We start from the raw sequence: 21,383 nt of genomic DNA on the forward strand, positions 1-21,383 counted from the left end.
TGACAAATGCCGAATTTAACCGGACAGGAAGAAATAAACCGAGCGAGAGAAAGGAAGAAAATGTAATTCCCATTTCAACCTCTTGTGTGCATTTTTTGGTGTTAAAAGGACTAAAAATATGATTGGTGCTGTTGCAGTGAAATGGGTTTTTGCTGTTGCAGTCAAAACGACGGATGCCTCTCAACCTGCTCTCTCTCTCTGTTTTTGGGTGCAGTGGACAGTCAAAGAGCCACACAGGGATACAGCTGGAGGGCAGGAGATAGATATGACACACACACACACACTAATACGCACTTTCCAACTGAACCAAACCCAAATCTGTACTCCCCTCCTCCTCCTCACTTTCTTTTTTCAGATTGCAATATCATGCTGGCACACAAGGCTGAAAGTCTCCACGAGCATTTGCATCTTTTTTCCTCTCTCCGTTTATGTCGGTCGGTTCGTCTGTTGCTCTTTGTTTTGCATGCTTTGAGACGAGCAGACGGGCAGACAGACAGACAGACAGACAGGCAAAGCAGAGAGACAGACAGATAAAGCAGATATACAGACATACAGACAGACAAAGCAGAGAGACAGACAGACAGACAGACAGACATAAAGAGCAGAGAGACAGACAGACATACAGATATAAAGAGCACAGAGAGAAACATACAGACAGACAGACAGACAGAGGGACATGCTGACAGACAGACATATAGACAGACAGAAAGAGCAGAGAGAGAGATACAGACAGACAGACAGAGAGACATGCTGACAGACAGACAGACATATAGATAAAGCAGACAGACAGACATGCTGACAGACAGACAGACATACAGATAAAGCAGACAGAAGGACAGACAGAAAGAGCAGAAAGAGAGAGAGAGAGAGAGAGAGTGAGAGAGAGAGAGAGAGAGAGATATAGACAGACAGACAGACAGGCAGACAGACAGAGATACAGACAGACAGACAGACAGACAGAGATACAGACAGACAGACAGCCAGACAGATAGACAGACAGACAGTTAGACAGGCAGACAGAGTAAAACCATCTCTTTCTCCTTTCCTAGGCAGGCAGACAGAGCCAAGCAGACAAGAGCTGACTCGGTAACGGGTGATGTCATCCTGCAATGTGAGCGTCCCCATGGTTGTGATCCCATGATGCAACACTCTGGTGACACTGTGAAACAGGTTGCTGCTGCATCCAAAACTGCTGAGCTGCATCTCCTCCTTTTCCCTCTCTCTCGTTTCTGTTTCTTGCTCTTTTTCTTTTTTTTTTTTTTTTTCTCCCTTTCTCGGATGCCTCCTGATGCTTTGCATCTCGTCTCCATTTCTCTGCCCTAAATAAAGTATTCCCTTATTACTCCCTCGCTCTTTTTCTCTGCCCTACATTTCCATTGTTTCAGTGTTTTCACTTGATCTCCCCCCCAGCACAATACTTCCTGTCCCCCTCCTCCTCTCCTCCTTTTTCATTTCTATATTTGCTCTCTAACCACAAAGACCCCCCCCCCCCCTCCCTCTCCACTGGTTGTCAAGGCAGCAGGGCACCATGGCTCAGCATTATTCATGCAGTAGCAAAGTCAGCCTGCCGCTTAGACAGACAGACAGACATACAGACAGTCAGACAGACAGGCAGCCGAATGGGTAGATAGCCAAGTAGACAAGCTGCAAGGCCTTCAACCGGTCCAGCAGAGTCAGACAGAGCTGCTTCAGAGAAACATTTAACTCTTTCCCCTCTTGGTCTTAAAATGATAATTCCAGTTTAGTACAATTTGGATCTTACTTTCATAGTTTCATAGGTCATTATTCCGATAATGGCAACATTAACATTGTACTCACTATGATACAAGTAATCGCTAATATCTGGGAGCATGGTGAAATCACTAATAAGATGTCTGATAGACCATGAAACACGAGCCAACAGTCTCCTTCTGTTGTTGCAGCAGTTATGTTATCTTGCACGGTAAAGCGGTTTTAAGTGCAGATAGATTTGAAAAGTCTGCATCGGATTTCCGTTCTACAGAAATGTTTGGCTGAAATAAAATCAGGCTGCAATGGTTTCCTATTTTAGCTTTTACAGACTTATAGTTCTAAGTCTATAAAAGTTGATTTGTAGTATAATATACCTTACAGAAATACATTGAAACCAACGGCTGCATGGAGGGAAGGAAAAGCACATTTGAAAAACTGTCGACACTGCTCAACGCTTTGCAAAATGGTTGACAGTAATGTAAAGAATACGGAACAGAATATGATATGTGGTGAAAAAGTGTTGTATTAACTTAAAGCTTTAGAGCGTAACTTTCTGATATTAATGAACGTCCGTTACATTCAAGCCATTGCCAAATGAGTTGCTACAAAGCTAATTAATCAGCTCCACACAACTCTCTCTGGATTTCTCAGTATGGCTATGTTCAGAAGATTGTGGCGTCCGGCAACTTTCCCACGCAGAAAATCAAGTGAAGATAATGACCTCTTCTGAGGAGTCCATCATGTGTTTTTAATCCTCCGTGTCCTCCTTGGCTACTAGCAACTGCAGACAGATTTTTTGTCATTACTTAGAATTCCTCATGGGGGCGGCAGAAGTTACGCGCTATAGACCCTTTGCACGTGTCGTCACGATCCACTCGCGCAAATTATGAACGCCATCACAGACGGCGGAAGAGCTATGCTGTAGATGGACGGCAAGCTAAATGCGTACGTTTTCGTTCGTGTTTGTGTTCTCACATTCACAATCTGCAGAGTAATCCTCACCGACACAAGCATGTGTATGTATTGCCTTTCTGTTTTAAATGAGTGATAAATAAAATTATCCTCAACCAGCTAGCTGCCGTGCTAACCAGCTGTTCCTGCTAACAAAAAGGCCCAAAAAAACGAGTTAAATGCGGGTCTGCGGAGCTCCTACCACGGCTAGCTGACGAGCTAGCTGCAGCTAGTTTTGGACTGCTCACTAGCTGCTGCCCATCACGTCGTAATATCCACCGGTCAAATCTTAATATAGGCTACAGCGAATATAATCACAGATAAGAAGATGGCTAGATGTTACAATTATGTGTTACTACTGATCATAGACACTCCGTGATTTACTGCATGGATTAACGTATGATAGATAATTAATGACTGCACTTCCCAGAGCTGGGATGTGTTCAGGCATCCATTAGGAAGTTGCATTGGCACACCCAGTGAACAGCGGTATGTGGGTAGCCACGACCGACCATGTCCTCTAAAAACATGGGCTACGTTTTATATTAATCTTTACTTAAGTAAAGAATAGATGTTAATACAAAATAAACCCTAGATTGATGTCTTATCTTTGCCATTATGAGGTACCTTAACTTGTTATTGCTGGTGATTTTGCCATCCGTCATGGCGTCGTCACGTGATCGTGGTCACGTGTTTGCAAAGGGTCTATAGCTTTAAATAATGACTAACTAGTTGAATGAATTATTTTGAGTTTTAACAACTCTTTCTGGATTGTGCTGCCAACGTAACGATAATAGTTGAGGGTACAAAAATAATAATTTCTCCCTCCAACTAATTGTGATCACAAGTTTTTTATAACAACTAATATCAAGTTTTCCTAACAACTATGCTAAGTCTTTTCAACTAATTACCAAGTTTTTATAGCAACTAATATCAACTGGCAACTTGCAATTATAATAGTCAGAACAACACAATGTTTCAAGTCCCTTGGAAGGAAATATTTTTTGTTGACATAACATGAAATAACATCTACTGCTGACAAAAAAAATGAAAAACCTTTTTTACAGTGTGCAGGAATAAAAGCCTGATAAAAGCCTACAGAATACAAAACATGCACACAAGTCCATTTGAGCTTCAAAAGAACTGTGTGTGTGTGTGTGTGTGTGTGTGTGTGTGCGTGTCTACTTCCCATTCAATCCTTTGAGGCCTTGTTTTGTCAACAGCTAGTGAACAATGATCAAGCTCTCAGAGAGACAGCGGCACTGAGGCACAGCAGCCCTGAATGAGATTACAGCAGAGAACAAACACTCCTTATCTGATTTCTAATACAGCACATCAGTCAGGAGGACGACCTCCCATCTTCCCCCGCTCCACCCAGACCTCTCCTCTGTCTCTTTCTGATTCTATCCATTTTATTTCTCTGACTGTAGCTGTGTTCGAAACCGTTCCCTCATTCACTCCCTCACTATTCCCTATATGGTGTTTATTAAATAGTTAACTATATAGGGAACGACTGGACGAGATGTGGGACACTACACTGAAAACATCGTTGCGTTAGTAGATGCGCCGGTTATAAAACGTTCAGTACACTCGCCGTTCCCGAGCTGGCGCGCGCAAATGTGACGTCATGGGAGCGCTGTGAGTATTTATACTTGCGTGTGGTGGTCGCGACACTACCTGCAGTCTTCTCCTGAACAGAGGTGGCACTAATGAGGAAAGGCTACCGGCTTTGCTATTTCTACGGACTAGAAGAAGAAAAAGATAAACAACTGGCAGCAGCATTGACGTCAATACTTCGATTTGATTGGATGACCTACTTGGTCGAATCAAGCCTTTCATTCACCATAAAAGAACTCATCTTAACCCAGTAAGTTTATAAGAGAGTCCTGGCATCCGATTGCCCAGGAGCTCGTTCATGCTTCCGCTTTGTCGCACGCCGCTGAAAAAAAAGAGTGGTGCGTGCCCTCTGGTCACGCACTCAAAATCCTGGCACGCCAGCGAGATCGACGTCATTTTGACGTCACATTCGTTCGCGCGCGCAAGCTCGGCTGCGGCTACTGTAAAACGGCCTTTAGTGTGACGGAGGCGTGCGGCGCCCAGCATCATGTAAAAAAACCCAAACAAAAATACTTCTAATACGTCCCTGAAACAAAGCGAGCACTCAGGAAGAGCGTAAAAGGTTGTATATATGTTGCATGTTACATTTCCACTGTTTAGAAATGAAAGGCCGCTCCATTTTTCTTTTTCAGTTTCCGCGGTTCCTTCTGCTTCTTCTTCTCCTCCAGGAAAGCAACGTTGCATTGTGGTATACCGGACTAAAATGTAGGGTACACCGTATGCACGCTCAAATTTGCTGTGCATTGTGGGTGTTTTATAGTGGAGTATAAACCGCGGAGAATTTGAACACCCCTACAAAATGGAACACACTATATAGTGCACTATTTCTATGAATGGGGAACGGTTTCCAACACAGCTATGTCTCCTTCCAAATTTGGATTCCATTTCAAATGAATATAGTAAATTCACTGAAACACAACTGTGACACAATTACAATCACTTGTAGTTTCTGAGACGAAGGTTTGGCACGTTGCCGTCTCCGTTTTGTTATCTTTATATCCATATGTGATAATCCGAGGTCATCAGCCGCCGTCTGTCTCCTGCACAGCACGCGGAACGTGATTGGCTGCTGTCAAATTGATTCAACGCATATCTGAAAGGTTGTAGTTGCTACTTTGTTTACCCTTCTACCCCCATTATTAAGCCCAGAGAAGTAGGGCTGTCTTGATTACTTTTGAAACTTCGATGGAGGGGAATTTAATATGTTTCTATTAGTGCTGTCAAACGATTAAAATATTTAATCGCGATTAATCGCGTTAATGTCATAGTTAACTCGCAATTAATCGCACATTTTTATCTATTCTAAATGTCCCTTGATTTCTTTTTGTCCCATTATGTTTTCTCATTTTAATATTCTTATCAACATCGAAAAGTGGATTGGCCTGGCTTTGACGAGGGGGCGGAGAATTGGCATCAGCCGTGTGCTTGGCCATCAAGTGGTATTTCAGACTGGACGTGCTGCGATGATAGCTCAGTTCACAACGACAAAACACACAGATCACTTTGGTCTTGTCAGTGGGACCATTTGGCAACTTTTTAAAAGTAAACTTTCCATTCAGAATCTTATTGGCATCCATTTCGACGTCTCACGCTCACCATCCACTCAAAACGTGACGTTAGCCTACTACTCTTTGGCCGGCTCGCGAGCCCAAACAAGTGTGTGCGGCGTGCCTGTTGTTTTGTTTCCGGTCTAGCTAGATCCGGTGTGGTGTTGTAGTTTTTCTAACGTTACTAGTTGTTGCAACAGCATGTGACAAAAACTACAAAGTTTGCTAGGCCAAAAAGAACGGTAATCTCGCGATAAAAAAATTGACGGCATTAAAATGGGTTTGCGTTAACGCCGTTAATAACACGTTTAACTGACAGCACTATTTTCTATGCATGCAACCCCTGGCACGCACACAACAAACAGGGCTATATCTAATAATAACTAACTAATAATTAACTAATAATATTGAATGTTGATGCATAATGAATAATGTTGGATTAGTTTTCCTAAACCAAACCTAAGCCCTACTCTATATCCACGCAACTAACTTTATGCACGCATAGCAAAATGTTTCCCGCATGCGTGTGTGTGTGTGTGTGTGTGTGTGTGTGTGTGTGTGAATGCGTGCGTTTGGACTAAAAAAGGTAGTACATGATCTTGGTAAGCAATTTGACAACATTGTAGTAAATTTGAAAAAAGGTGTGTATAAAGGCTTTAGGCCGCCAACGTTATTGTAGGCCCAGTTTAATATGCAACTTAATTTTATACAACATATATATGGCGTCCCTGCTCCGTATCTCTTTAGTTAAGGGGTCCTTGACTTAAAAAATGTTGAAGACCTATGAGGTAGACAATAAATAGCTGAAAAATAGAAGAATATTTTAAGACGAAAACTCTTAGGCTGTGACAAGAAAAATATTGCACATGATGTGTCAAAGCTGTGTCACTGCTCAGGCATTGGCTTCTAGCTTCGTAGGAATGGCTCCAGAGAAGAGTGTTTGCAGGCCGGGGGTGCAAAAGCAAAACAGCAGGTCATTTGAATGGACAGTGAGAGCAGCAGCAGCAACCCCCAGCAGCATTTACAGGATGTCTGTGTGTGTGTGTGTGTGTGTGTGTGTGTGTGTGTGTGTGTGTTGGGGTGTTGAGGTAAATCTGTGGCAGGTGTACAAACAGATTCACCCTGAAAGCCAAAAGGGAGGACAGAGCTTGTGTTTGTCACACTCACACACCGCCTGCTGTGGGGATAAAGGTGGAGGGTCGCCAAGCATGCAGGACCATGGCAACCCCCCCCCCCCCCACACACACACACACACAGTACAGTTTATACTAAACTAAATAAAACACGTTCGAGCGAGCCAAGCAGACACCGACGGCGCCTGACATGAGAGGGAATCCAACACCACCTGGGCGGAAATGGAGGATTTGCAGCCAGCAGAATATGAAGTTAAGAGGAGAAGAGGAGGACAGGAGCTTGTGGGGTAAACACGAGGGTAATGCTGCCAACAGGTCCGAAGCGGGAGCTACTGAAGTGTGGGTGTTTGAGATCAAGAGCAGACTCCTCTTGAGTGTTGTCATCAACTGAACTGATACCCAGAATACACTGAGGGAAGTGATGTCGTACGTGACGCAGAAATCGTATTCCACATATACTGTACGTACAGTTTACAGTTTGATTATAAAAAACATACTTTCTGTACAGATTTTAAACTTATTTCTTTGCTTTCTGGGACTGATTTAACTTTTTTTCCAGCAGTAAGAAGCAGTGCATTGTGGGAGAGACCTGCCCACATGTTTAAGTTCATTTAAACGCGCAGCCAAAGATCCTCTCTACTAAAGATAGCGCATTTCAAGCAGCGCCAATGGTATGAAACGATACACACTTCCTGTCTCCTAAAGGGGCGTGGCCTCGTTTGAACGTGTAGTGAAAGTCGTGTCGGTGGATGAAAAGTTATATTTGTATAATTTATTAATATTTTCTTTAGCTAATTTTAGATATTTAAACAGCTAAAAGATATATTTAGCATCACAGAGATTAATTTTGTTAGGGCGTTCACGAATGTTAGCTGACGTTAGCTTCTCTGTGTTGCCAGATCTCGCGAGAGTTTGGTCCTGAGACAGAAACAGGTCTCAAACTAAGTTAATTTTCTCCTGATGTGTCCGTCTGAAAAATTAAATATTTTAGCGTCAGAATGTTCTGGAGATATGTGGCTTGTGAAGAATGGGTCCAATTCATACTTTGGTGACTACGGGGAGAAAGAATCACTCATAATCTGTGTTCACGTTCACTTCTCCCGTTGGAATCTGCCACTAGTCTCCTAAAGAGGTGTGGCAGTTGCGGATAGCCTGGATGCCAGCCAAACTTAGCCCCGCCCACAACATTTGAGGTCGGGAAGTTCGGTCTGGACTTGATCCGTTGTGGAGCAACTATGCTCCAACCAGAGCAGTTTGGACCAATCAAATTGTCAGGGCTGGCTTTATACGATGATGGACAGATGATCAACAGTAACGTAATCAACCACGTCACCAAAGAGAGCTTGGGTTGAATTTGTTTACAACAAAGATGGCTGCCGCTGGAGAACTGAGAGGTGTAGATTCCACCATCGCGTCTGTTATAGAAGATATCGACAGCGCATTCATTTTAAAAGAGGAACAGAGAACCGCGATCAAGGCATCTGTCGATCGGAAAGATGTTTTTGCCGTCCTTTCTACAGGATTCGGCAAAAGTTGAATTTATCAGCTGGCCCCGATGGTCGCTAAGAAGATGGGGGGCTCTGATTGGTTGTAGGTCTATCCAATTGAATGCAGAGGCATGTTCTTTCCTAGTTCGGTTGAAACACGCCCCCATAATCCCAGCCCAATGGAGCAGCATCAGACTCATATTCTGACTAGAATCTGAGTATGACGACGTCAGGCTAAGTGTCGGAGCCCACGTGACACAGATACGTGTATTTTATTTATTTTTTTACCGAGGAGCGCCCAACACTGCTGTTCAGTCAGCGCCAGCAGCACCCTCTCCATCCCCACAATATTCAATATTAAATATTAAAAATGTCCCTGCCTGTTTTCCAATAGATATTTACCTTATGAATACATTCATGGGACTGACCCCTGAGTATACCAATGAATGTTTAATCCCATATGAGTCTAAGTGTAGCCCGAGATCCTCCACTGGGTCCCTTTTAGAGATTCCAAGACCTAGATTGAAAACCAAAGGAAAATCAGGCAAGCCTCATCTTTGCCTTCTTGTAAATCTTTATAAAAAAACACACTTTTTAAAATGTGCTTTTACTTCCTTCCTGTGTAGATCTAATAATCAATGATATTCTTTGATTATTTTAATATCTTACACTTACTCTATTTCAGTTTGTTCTTACTTTTGTATGTATTTGTATGTTTATGTATTTGTTTGCTTTAATCTTATTCTCATTTTTCATTGGATTCTGGTTTTATTTTTTACTGTTATGAAGCACTTTAACTATTTTTTTGAAAGGTGTTATGCAAATAAAATGTATTATAATTCCTCTTATTATTATTATGGCAGTGGAAAAGGAAACATTTTGACACATAAACCAGTGAGTTGAATTCACTCAAAACGGCAGTGATTCTAAGAAACGTAACATTGAAGGTTTTAAGGTATAAGGTCTGAACCGGCTGTGCTGACCTGTGTGGGTCTGTTTTTCTCTGAGTGTCAGTCCTTGAGACAACCTGGCAGAGGTTGACAGACAGACGTACAGAAAGAAGGACAGACAGATGGAAATAGTCTTCCTCTACTTAGCTCTGTACATGCCTTTTTTTTTTTCATTTTGCTAGAGTTTTTCTTTAAATAGGCATAGAGTGGGTGGGTTTAAATTAGGGCTGTCCTCGACTGAAGAAATCCTTAGTCGACTAACACTCATTCAATCTGTAACACTGAGTTTCTCCACAAAAATTGTGCAAAAGCACAACTTTAAATCTTGTGTTTACCAGATGTGTGCTCATACGGTTCTTGGAAAAAAATCATTCAGCATGAAGAAGCATAAAAAATGACTAATCGACTAAAGAAATCTTAGTCGTCTAAGACCAAAACGACCAAAAGTCGACTAACCAACTAAGAGGGGGCAGCCCTAATTTATATATGTAGATCTGTAAACGTAAACAGTGGAATCTTATATGCAACGAATGAACGAATGACTCCCAGTTATGACTTTTGACTATCAAAGGGGGAGACTGGCCTACTAAGAAGCTCCTTAGGTTTATAATCAGTGACTCAGGCTACATTTACATTGCTACGTTTTGGTTTAAAAACGAATATCTTTTGCTACGTTTCCCCCTCTCATTCCCCCTGCTCTGGTGTTTCAGAGCCCCTAAACCGGAGACATTTGGAAACACTTCTGACCCATTTTGGTTTGGTATCTGCGGGGTTGTGTTGCAGTCTAAACGGTCGCAAACGGAGACCTTTGGAGACACCAACACTGACGCCAAAGTTTCGCCGCCTGATTGGGTCATGACGTCTTGTTTTCTGGAACTAAGCTACTAACGTTACCATGGCAACTACCAGCAATGGGCGGAGTATACATGCTTCCTCCGTGAGTTAGCCCGGCACGAGCATGCCCAGTATACAAGAATGTTGATGAGATATGCGGTTCGGGTGTGTTAGTTTAAACCGAGATTAGTCCTTCTACTGGAGCTAAGAACACTTGTGTGCACGGAGATTGCTTTTGGCTCAAAACTCTCGCTTAAAAACCAAAACGTAGCGATGTAAATATAGCCTCAGTCTTCTAACGCGGCCTGGTCTGTAGTCTCCAAATCTGCGAGGAGTTAACTCTGGCATGCCAAACAGAAGGTGAACAGAATGTCTAACTGAGCAGCTGAATATCATTATGACAGCCAAAGACCGAGATAAAACAGCAGCAAGCCTGCTGTCCTCCCCGTCCTCCATCACCTCGAAACAAAAATCTCCTGTCTCCTGCTGAGCTGATCGGAGGTGCTGCGTTTTAACGAAACCCCTTGATGTTGGTTTTAGACTTTAAACTTTGTTACCTCATTACTCATCAAATGACACAAGGGCCCCTTGGTTAAAGCAGAACAGTTGCACTGTGAGACGCTGACAGTAAAGCTGAAATGACCTGAAACGACTTTCAGCCTGACATGAAAAGGGCCTTTGGTGTCGGCCGCAAAACTGAGGCTGCTTGTTGGAGTCAGGAGTGCCACGACTAGGAGTGTGACCAGCTTGTGATCCACTACATATTAGATTAGAGATGAAGCAGGATGGGAGCATGAGAGGGAATATGTTCAAAAAGAAATGCTTAGTAATGTGGAAATAACTAAAAAGCACAATACCTCTCTTTTTCTTTCTTTTTTTTAACACCGACTTTACCTCATCTCCCCTTCTGTGCCTCAACTCGGCAGCCGGCACAACATAACAGCCGGAAAAAATAACTTAAAAGAGCAAGAAAATACTCAAATGCATCTGCAAAATACAGACGAAGTATGAAGTATAAAGGAAGTTGGACTGCACAATATATCATATCGTTTCGTCAACTGGCGCAATAAACACGTCCCGCAGGGCTGCAACATCACGAAAAGAAACTCAGAGACTTTTTGTGTTAGTTGAAAGAAAATATGAGTAGAAAACTGCACTTTAAAATGTAACTGTCTTTCTTTTTTAGTGCTGCCTTTGATGTCCTACTCAATGTTCAATTTGTTCAATAAAAGAAAGTTGGAAATTATTTCCTTCCATTTGTTTTAAATTCAACAATTGTATTACATTTTATCGTTATCACGATATTCAGCGTTATCGCATATTTTCTTCATATCGTGCAGCCCTAAAAGGAAGCTCAAGCAGTCCGCAGAAGAAGCAAATCCAATCTAAGTTTTTGCGCAAACTCAACAAGAAGAAGAAAAAAGACGATATAAGGAAGACAGTGGGGAACCTCCACATGACTAAACACTTCATTAGATTTCATTTTGCGAAAGGCTGCTTAAGCAGAATCAGCACGCAGAAGCCCATTTGGGCCAAAAGAAATCCCTGCTCACACTGTGGTTTCGGTTTCATAGTAACTGGTTGGATTTCGCTGGACACTACTAACCCTCAATGATCGCCATCGTCGCTATGAAGCTGAGACTACGTGACCACCGATGTATCTTTAAACTTGTGAAAATGGCAGCCGAGGAAGTTGCGAACACCTAAATATACAAATGTCAGTTATGCATTTTCCCCACTATACTGGAGTGGGATAGTGAGAAATCAAGCCGGCAGATATTTTGGCGGACGACAATAGGTGGAGGTAATGCTCCGCCCAGTTGCAATTCACCATTAAAAAGAAGAAACGGTTAATTCATCGTTCCGTCATTTCTGGTAAGCGCATAACGTGCGATTTGAGACAACGCTACCCTGTTGAAATGTACGCAATTCACAAGTAAGTACATAGTGTACTACACGGCTGTGTAAGTATCCAAATTGAGACACAGATTGAGCATCCTGCCTTGTCTGGGTGGAAAGGCAAGTAAACAATCCATTGACAAGATGATGGTAGTACATACTGGATTAATCATTCCTTTTTCCTTTCTTGCGAATATTTGCCCTTGTTAGTTCAGAGTATGTGGGTAAAAACTCAAATGACTGTAAGAAAAGAGGTGAGAGCTGTGGAGCAGTAAATGGACGGTTTAGCTAACGGCCAAATGCACCGTTCACTCAACCAGGGAGCCCGCTTACATAAGCTCTGCATAAAAGTTAACAGAGCAACGTCAGAGCCGTCTATGAAAAGACTACAGTACCAATGTTTTATTCTACCAAGTGGTGTATGAAAAAGAAAGCCCTTTGCACCAGAGGTGGCCTGGATTTCCACCCTGGTTCAGATCGGGACAGCTGAGATGGAGGACAGTTTACTCACAGGACGACAGCACAGGTAAACCAGGTGAGCTTAGTTAAGTTTAATTGAAATTTAGTGCATCTTGTCTATAAGTAATGAATGTGACGCACAGGCACAGATACACTCCACAAGCTATTCACAAACACACTGAGCTAGGGTAATGAGAGCTGCTTCAGTAGGCATTTCATTCTAATGGGATTTTAAGTTTCTCCCCACTTAGTCTGATTAAGACCTTTTGGTGGAGAGCTGTTGGTCTGTCTGCAGGGTCTACTTATTCTATCCCTCTCTGAGCTCAATTTTAAATTTGGTGAAATTTCATTAGCATGATATTTTGATGCAAAAACCTCTTAGGAAAGCATTTACAAAAAGGGTACAGTAGTGGCAACATATCTTCAAAATCTAAGGTATATATAGTAGATTGTATAATGCATTCAAAAGGAGAAACCAGCTTTGTTAAAGCCATGAATCCAATTTAAATCATTAGCCATGCTAGCAGAGAGGCTTAAGGGACGTCAGTGTTGGTCAGTTGGTCATCCATTTTTTAAATCTCTAAATCTGTTGTATTATCTGTCCACTCACGAAGACTGTGGTATGTGATTGAAAGCTCAGGGGGAAAAGCAAGCAAAGGTACATTGTGTTGAGAATATGTTGTCAAACAGCTATTGGGTGGATTACCAGGATGAATTCTCAAAACCTTAGTGTCCCCAAGGGATGCTAACAAGCACTCACCCCCCGTTAGCATCCCATTGACTGCCATTCATTTTGACGTCACTTTGACAGAGAATAACTTTACATCTGAAGCGTTTAAAGACTTTATTTGTCCATTGTTTATTTCTAAAGAAACACGACAATGTATAAAAGGCTCCATTACCTTGTACCTCACGTTATGGCTCCGTAGCAGACGTTTTTGTAAAAATAGGCTAACGATTGGGTCATAACCACGAGACTTACTGTCACATAGTAGAGGAATTACCGTATAGTACAGGAGAAGCTCGCAGGCAGTTTCGATTTACATTAGCTGTTTAAGTTTAATTACTAATGTTAACTAGCATTTTAGTTAGCAATAATTAGCCTGTGTCTATGTTATCTCCTTACATATACCTACGCTCTCTGTCTCTGCAATATTCGGAATGATTGAGATTTCTCTTGGCACAGCTACCAGAAGACTTCCAACTTTCAGACAGGTTGCTCACGGCACATTTACGTCGTCTCTCTCAGTTGGAGGCTGCTCAGTAACGCTCAGCCATCACCGGAAAAGAGCTTCTAATATCCTTAACTGGTCTCCGTCCAGAGACACGGGATCTGTTGGTCCATTCTTATATACTGTCTATGGGTGTCCCCCGACTATTTCTCTCAGCTATCCTTTGTGTGTTGAGTGCTAATTGGCAAAAGTACACAGTGAACATGGTGAAAGTTATACCTGCTCAACATTAGCATGTCACATCATTGTGAGCCAGTTAGCACGCTGAACTTATTAAACTTAGAGCACCACTAAGTCAAAGCCTAAGTACAACTCACAGAGCAGTTAACCTGACTGTAGTTTTCGAGAGAGTTGTTCAACCTGTTTCACATTCCAGCCGACCTTTCTCACCAAATTCCTAAGCATTTATAATGCTGTACGGTTTAATAAACCCATTAAAGGAATGGATAGGCGTGGAAAAATCAAAGGTTTGTACTCCTGTGAAATTAACATATTTTCCTCTTGACATTTAGAACAAGCTTTAAAGCTACATTGTGTAAGAATTTCTCCCATCTAACGGTGAAATTGTATATGACAACCAACTTACTTTCTAGCCCTTCCCATTCCGAGCGCGTTTCAACTGCTACGGTGGCCGAACCCGAAATTAGCTCTTAGTATCTCCATCATTTACAAGCAGCTGTTCTAGCTACTCCAATATTAACTTTGGTCTTGTTGCTTTGCCTGTCGCGTTGTCGTTTTAATTCTCTTTTTCCCTCCCGGCTGGCATTCGTCACGGTGCCACTGAGTCTAAAAGTGTGAAAGGCGGAGGTATGTCCCTCTTTGGCTAATGCATTTTAAAGATGGAGGCGCTACATGGCGGCCATCATTCGAGCGACTTGCCTGTATGTATTCTGAATGATTCTAAATGGCAGATTCTACGCTTACAAGAATACTTTGATTAGTTGGTGGAAGTAATTACACATGAATGAGCACATATTTGTGAAAGAACAAAGGGGTTTTTGCAAAGAATCAACTCAAAAAAATTACACAATGTAGGTTTAAATAAATTGGGGTTAAACAAAAAGATCTGGAGCTTGTCAAAAGCAGAGTGGAACCTGGGAAACCCTTGTTAACTGGAGCTGATTGGCATAGACAATGATATCATCAGCATAAAAGCATATTGCAGTGCTCAGTTGGAAACAAAATCCATAGGTATGGATTAAACAACAGGTGACCAAATATATATCTTTGTGGGACACCTTTATCAACAATTTGGGGATTTGGTTTGACACCATCTCCACAGTCTGAAGAACAATGATTAAAATCCATGGAAAGCAGATCATTTAACAAAATGTTGTGACTGAATCTCTTCACATAATGTTACTTTTTTCATGGGCTTAAAAACAATTTTCTGGTAACAAAATGTAGATAAAGTGTGTGCCTCTTTTCTGTGAATTTGTTGCAGTGACCTGATTCTCCTGCTGGCTGCTCTGGCTTCAAATTAGAAGAAAAAAAAAACAGTTTCTATGTGTGCATCTCACAAAGACACAGAGGTGACATGGGGTCAGCATCTCATCCTTCTTTAACCACTGCCCAGCTGTTACTTTAGCCCCGGTCATTTACTGTGCCCCTAAGCCAATCAGACTAAGAGGCTACATGTCACCGAGGAGACGGAGCGGATACAGTAAATCTCAGAAAATAAGGACCTGTCTGCTTGGAAACTCTCCTCCGTCTTTGTTTCATTTCTGTTCTTTCTCTTCCTCCCCCACTCCCTGACATAGATTATGTCTCTCTTTTCATGCATCTCTCCTTGCTCGTTGTCTACTGTACACAGGAACCAGGCAGGCGGCATACTTCACTCCAATCTAGGCCACGCTGTCACCCACATGTTGTCTGCTGCTGAATAATTATAGCTGGGACGTGAGCCGACAGTGACATCCACAAATCCTGAGCACAAATTAAAAAAGATAAATGTAAACCAGAGCACGCACCAGGCAGGGACACAGGGGCAGGACTGCTTCATCTGCTCACTTCTATCCATTAATCTTTCATGGCTGCAACAACCTTAAAGGACCATTCGACTGTTTCTGACATGTTTTAACCTATTTGTATAATTTACTAGCAGCCATTTTTTTGAAAGCATACTGTATTTTAATGTGTTTGCAGGATTCCCAACTGCAAATAAAAAAAGAAAAGGAGCAACATTACCATTGTCTTGTTGTATAAAGTCATAAGTGACCCTAATTGAGACATTGAGTTGCAGTTTTTGCTGCATGCAGAAATAAACGTTAGTCATTATGAACTTAAACGTGCTACAGTTATTTAATTCATTAAATAAACATTGTGTGTGTTCAAGGTTTCACATCTAAACTTTTCACATCATGGTGTGTGTGTGTGTGGATGCTGAATGTGCTGGTTTAGCTACTCCTCTATGAGCAGATTGTGTAATAAGATTAGCGAGGTCAGCTGTAACATGTATTAATCAGGCTTTACATAGTGAGAGAACGCGACGCCATGCACAGTGTGTGTCTGTGTGTGTGTCCTTTTGTACACCGCCATAATCTCATGTGCATAATAAAATACACAAACACACACACCTTTAATTTGCTTTATGGGAAGTTTTTCATTTGCTTTCGTTGTCCTTGTATGATTTCTATTTTTTAGCCTTTCATTTGGTAAAATACTTTCTGACGTTGATGTTCAGTTTGTTCTGCCTTTTTCTTGTTTAATGCTATTTATTTTGATTTCAACACATCCTAACATCTCTATACTGACACTGCATGACATGAGGAAAATATGCGATATAAGGTTGTTGAATATCGTGATAAGGATATTACTTGTGATACTGTAAATAAACAGATAATAAAATGTACTCAGTTTTGTATTTCTGCTGCTTTCAGCATACTGCTAAAATATAACAAATTGCTTGTTGAATTAATCAAAATGAGAGTAAATTATTTCCAAACCTTCTTTCATCGAACTAATTAAACATTGAACTGAACACAAAAGGCACCAATAGAAGAAAAAGTGACATTTTAAAGTGCAGTTTTCTGCTGATGCTCTCTTTCATCTGGCTATTAACATTGTGTGATTGGCCAGAGAGTTAACAGCATGGCGTGAATCAGACTAAATAGCGCCTAAAGACAGATTGTAATTTAATATGTTGTTACTATATTCAAAGTGAAACATCGCAGTCTTTTGCGATGTGTTTATCAAGCAAGTTGACACCGCGATGATGACATGGTTTAACAGTAACGGTTGCCCAATGGCCCGAGACAGGTAGCTATTACAACCCACTTGTATCATAAATTACATTATTGTTCTCTTGGCCCTTTTTTTGACGCTTTCAACGTTTTTGACTTTTTTTTCCTGAAATTTTTTTCCGACATTTGGCCCTTTTTTCTGCATATCTCTATGTTGTTTTACAGTTTTATTTTGTAATTTGAACTTATTTTTTATGCTTTTTCCATTTTCTAAAAGTATTTTTTTTATTTTTTTGAAAAAGAATACATTTGATTTTATAAAATTATTTTAAGTAAAAAAAAAAACCTTAATGTTGATAAAAAAAAACAAAAAAACATGATGATAAAAAAACAACCCATATATTGTGCAGCCTTACTAAACACACAGAGAATATCCATTTTCTAATCTGACTCTGGATTAGACGGCTAACCTGATAATGTCCTTAAATGTTAGTGTTCCTTTAACATACAGTGTGAACACCACAGTGGTGAGTTTTCTCCTTTCCTGGAGGCTAAGTGAGCTATCAGCTGCTCTTCTTTTCCTTTTCTTCTCGCCTGAAGCTCTGTTTCACATTGTGACGCCCGTTCAGCCTACCAGAGAACTGACTCGCAGCTCAGGACAAGGAGATGTGTTAATCTAGACACATGCTTTGAAATGGACTGTGTGATTGTGTGTCCAGGGAATCTTATCAGGTCAAGCAGCTGTTTCCTGCTCAAGCCCAGTGGGCAGAAACGCAACACTGCTGACTGGCCACAGGGCAGATACATCATGTGTTTGTGTGTTTGAAGTAAAAAAAATAGATCATATGTCCGTTTGTGTGTGTAGGACAATGGGAAGGTTTGTAGCTTTGAATGCAAGTGACCTAAAGTAACTGTATAGGTGTGTGTGTGTGTGTGTGTGTGTGTGTGTGTGTGTGTGTGTGTGTGTGTGTATGTGTATGTGTATGTGTGTGTGTGTGTGTGTGTGTCCAAAATGATGGATTAGTGGTTGAGGTTTGGAGGTTTGGTGGAAATGTAGCATGAAAGCTCTGCCCTGGGGCGGAGACGCTACTGACAACTGGTGACCAGTGGTGTGTGTCTATGTCTGTGTCTGTGTGTGTGTGTGTGTGTGTGTGTGAGTGTGTGTGTGTGTGCGTGTGTGTGTGCTCATTGAGGCATCATCTGTGCATCCAGATGATCAGCTACAAATGGCCTTGAAAAACCTGGACACACTCTCACACACACTTAAAAGATAAAGCTGGCATCATTCTGTGTTTGTTTCTGTCCGCAAATCCCATGAAAAGACTCAAAGCAACAATGTGTTAGTCCGTCTGTCGATACTTTGTGACTTCAAGCCCATTGGTTCCTACTGATGACGTACTGTACATCTTTAAAAACACAAATATAGAGTTTCACCAGTAATTTCCTCAAACAGCTGCTCAATGTAGTTTTTATCAAACAAAAAGACCTAAAACGTGCATTTGATGGCGACTATTTTCAGTGGCGGATTAATTCACATTTGGCTCTCTAGTGAGTATTTGTGGCAGCAGGACGCTGTGTGTGGGATAGAGTCAGAATGAACTACAGTGTGTGTGTGTTCATGGTAATGAAGGAACATGTCACCCAGTGCAACAGTGTGGCTCACTGATGTGTTTTTATGATACATTAGGCTGCGATCCACACAATACTTGTTATTAGATGCATTCACTGTTGGTTTGGTTGTGCACATGAGATTTGTTGACAGACAAATGTAGAGTATAAATGCTATCTATGTGTGATCATCAAAGACATTTTCTTTTGGGAAATTAGCGTATTTTTGCATTAGCAGATGGATGTAGAATTGGTGGTATTTATCATTAGTCATTGTGTACAAGTGAGCCCATGCACGTTAGACAAATGACAACTTTTGGTTACACTTTACTTGAAGGTATCTACATAAGAGTGACATGACACTGTCATGAATGTATCATAAACATTATAAACAAGTCATAAACGTTTATCACATACCGCTTCTTTTAGTAAGTGTCATTCGGTTTTTGTCAGACATGTATAAAGTACTACAGACCCATACTTGAGTACAAGTACAAGTGCTCTATCAAAAAAGTGACTTGAGTAGAAGTTGAAGTGCTCTTTAAACACCACACTTAGGTAGAAGTACTAAAGTATTCAACATTTTTTGTACTTAAGTATTGCAAGTAGTTTATTTTAAAATGTACTACTCAAGTACTGAAAGTAAAAGTAAAGTAAAGCAGTCAAACATTTGAATATCATATTGTTTATTATGTCAAATGTTTAGTCAAGGCTGTAGCCAAAGGAATTAAAAAATATTAAATATATATTATATTAAATATAACAAATACTGAAATAAAATGTACAACTATCACACTGTGGAAGTAAAATGAACATCCTCTCCAGCACAGTAACGATTAAAGCCTCCAAAAATGTATCACACACTAGCTAGTAACGTGTGTGATAAACAGTGGAACGTTAGCAAGCTAGCAAAATACAGCTTCACATCACAGGGTTACAGGGTAAAACAGTTAACTCATTGCAGACTGAAACAACTCAGGAATAGCTTAACAATAGCTAAATAGAAAGAGTACAAACTTACACACACTGTAACCTACACAGTCTCCGTAGCGTATTCACGGAAACTCCTCTCGGCTTCTACCGCGCGAGATCCCGCGAGATCATGCACAGAGCACAACATCTATTGCCGGAAGAGACTACAGGTAAAGAAGAATCAAGAAGCGAGTGAACATGCAGAAGCAGCTAATGCAGCGTGAGGCGATAGGACAAGATGCCACACAGTTGTATGTATCCCGGCTGCGGTTTAAAAGCAATAGATGTTGTGCTCTGTGTGTGATCTCGCGCGGTAGCAGCCGAGAGGAGTTTCCATCAGGCAAGTGTTATTTAAATATACTTCTGGTGTAGTTACAAACTTTCTAATGCCTCGATTTATAAGTACAGAAACTATTTGTACTACTGTAGAAGTTTGGTATCATTCCGGACATTATTAGTGGGGTCATTTACGAGATACAAACGTGGATCCATTAGCGCCTGCACTAAGCTAACCTGCTGATAACGCTAACTCGACCAACGTTATAACAAGGGAAAAAAGCTCATGGTGGGGTGTTTGGCTCGAGGTCAAGGTGCAAAGCAGCCTAGGGTGAAATTACTCCGAACCATCACTTTAAGTTGTTTCAGTCGCAAAATGCATCTTTGTGCAAATCTTTCAAAACACAATCCAATCCCAAAAGAATTTATGATGATGGAAACTGTAGTTGGTCCTGATGTTTTCCACAAACCCTGGGGCTGTAGACGGTTTCATTCAGATCTGCCTAAAGACGCAGCAGGGAGGAGTTCACATAGGATGATTGGGCATACCATCCGGTTTAACTTTTTGAAATTGAAATTATGAGGGTTTCAGGTCTTTGTACGCTTCATAGGTTCGGCCCAGTGTGGCAGGTCTCATCGTGGCACATATCTGATCTTTTCATGGCTGTCTTAACTGGAAGCAACCACACGGAATCTGATCTTTCTCCATCCAGACAGCCGTGAAGAGATCAGACACGAGCCGCGAAAAAAGAGTCAAAACTCCAAATGCAGTCAAAACTCAGTCTAATTAGATTAGCGCTGGGGAATGCAGAGTGCAGATGTTACAGAGCTTCAGAGCTAAAATGTCTCTTTGAAAAGTGAAAATGATTATGTGTAATGATGTGTAATTGGGGAATCAGTCCATAATTACATAAGTGTATAGTGTGGACTTCTCTAATGCTTTTGACAAGACACTCTCAACAGAAACATGTGTCTGTGTATTGTCCATGTCATTTTTACTTAGACTTTAAATAGGTTTTTGACACCTCCAAGGCTACGTTCAGACTGCAGCCCTTAATGCTCAATTCTGATTTATTGCCAGATCCCATTTTTTTGACTGACTGTTCACATTATTATTTTTTTTTTTTTAAATGTGGCCCGCATCAGACGTATTAGATTAGATTATTACTTTTTATCATTGCACATGTCACAAGTGCATAGCAATGAAATGTAATCAGCGTCTAACCAAAAGTGCTTTAAGCAGTGATTGAATAACATACGTATGCTACAGTATATACAGAGTGCAAGGTATGAAATATATACAGCAATTTTATATACATATATATATATATAGCGAAATCGGAAAAGCCCAAATCACACCAATGGGCTGTAACAAGTCTCCTAGCAACGGCCAACGACTGGCAGTTTATGGTCGACCTGGGGAAACAGCTCCGGTTCCCAGGGTTCATCACACCAACCACACTCAGAGTAGACATGGTTCTCCTGTCAAAAACGACAAGGCAGCT

The 21,383-nt window shown here is 41.2% G+C and overlaps 1 protein-coding gene across 2 annotated transcripts in view; it reads right to left on the reverse strand.

The window, feature by feature from the left end:
- pik3r3b (phosphoinositide-3-kinase, regulatory subunit 3b (gamma)) overlaps positions 1 to 21,383 on the reverse strand; it is a 287,621-nt gene that overhangs the window by 31,404 nt on the left and 234,834 nt on the right. The window lies entirely within an intron of this gene.

The sequence above is a fragment of the Sander lucioperca genome, chromosome 11, assembly GCF_008315115.2.
Source record: "Sander lucioperca isolate FBNREF2018 chromosome 11, SLUC_FBN_1.2, whole genome shotgun sequence".
NCBI lineage: Eukaryota > Metazoa > Chordata > Actinopteri > Perciformes > Percidae > Sander > Sander lucioperca.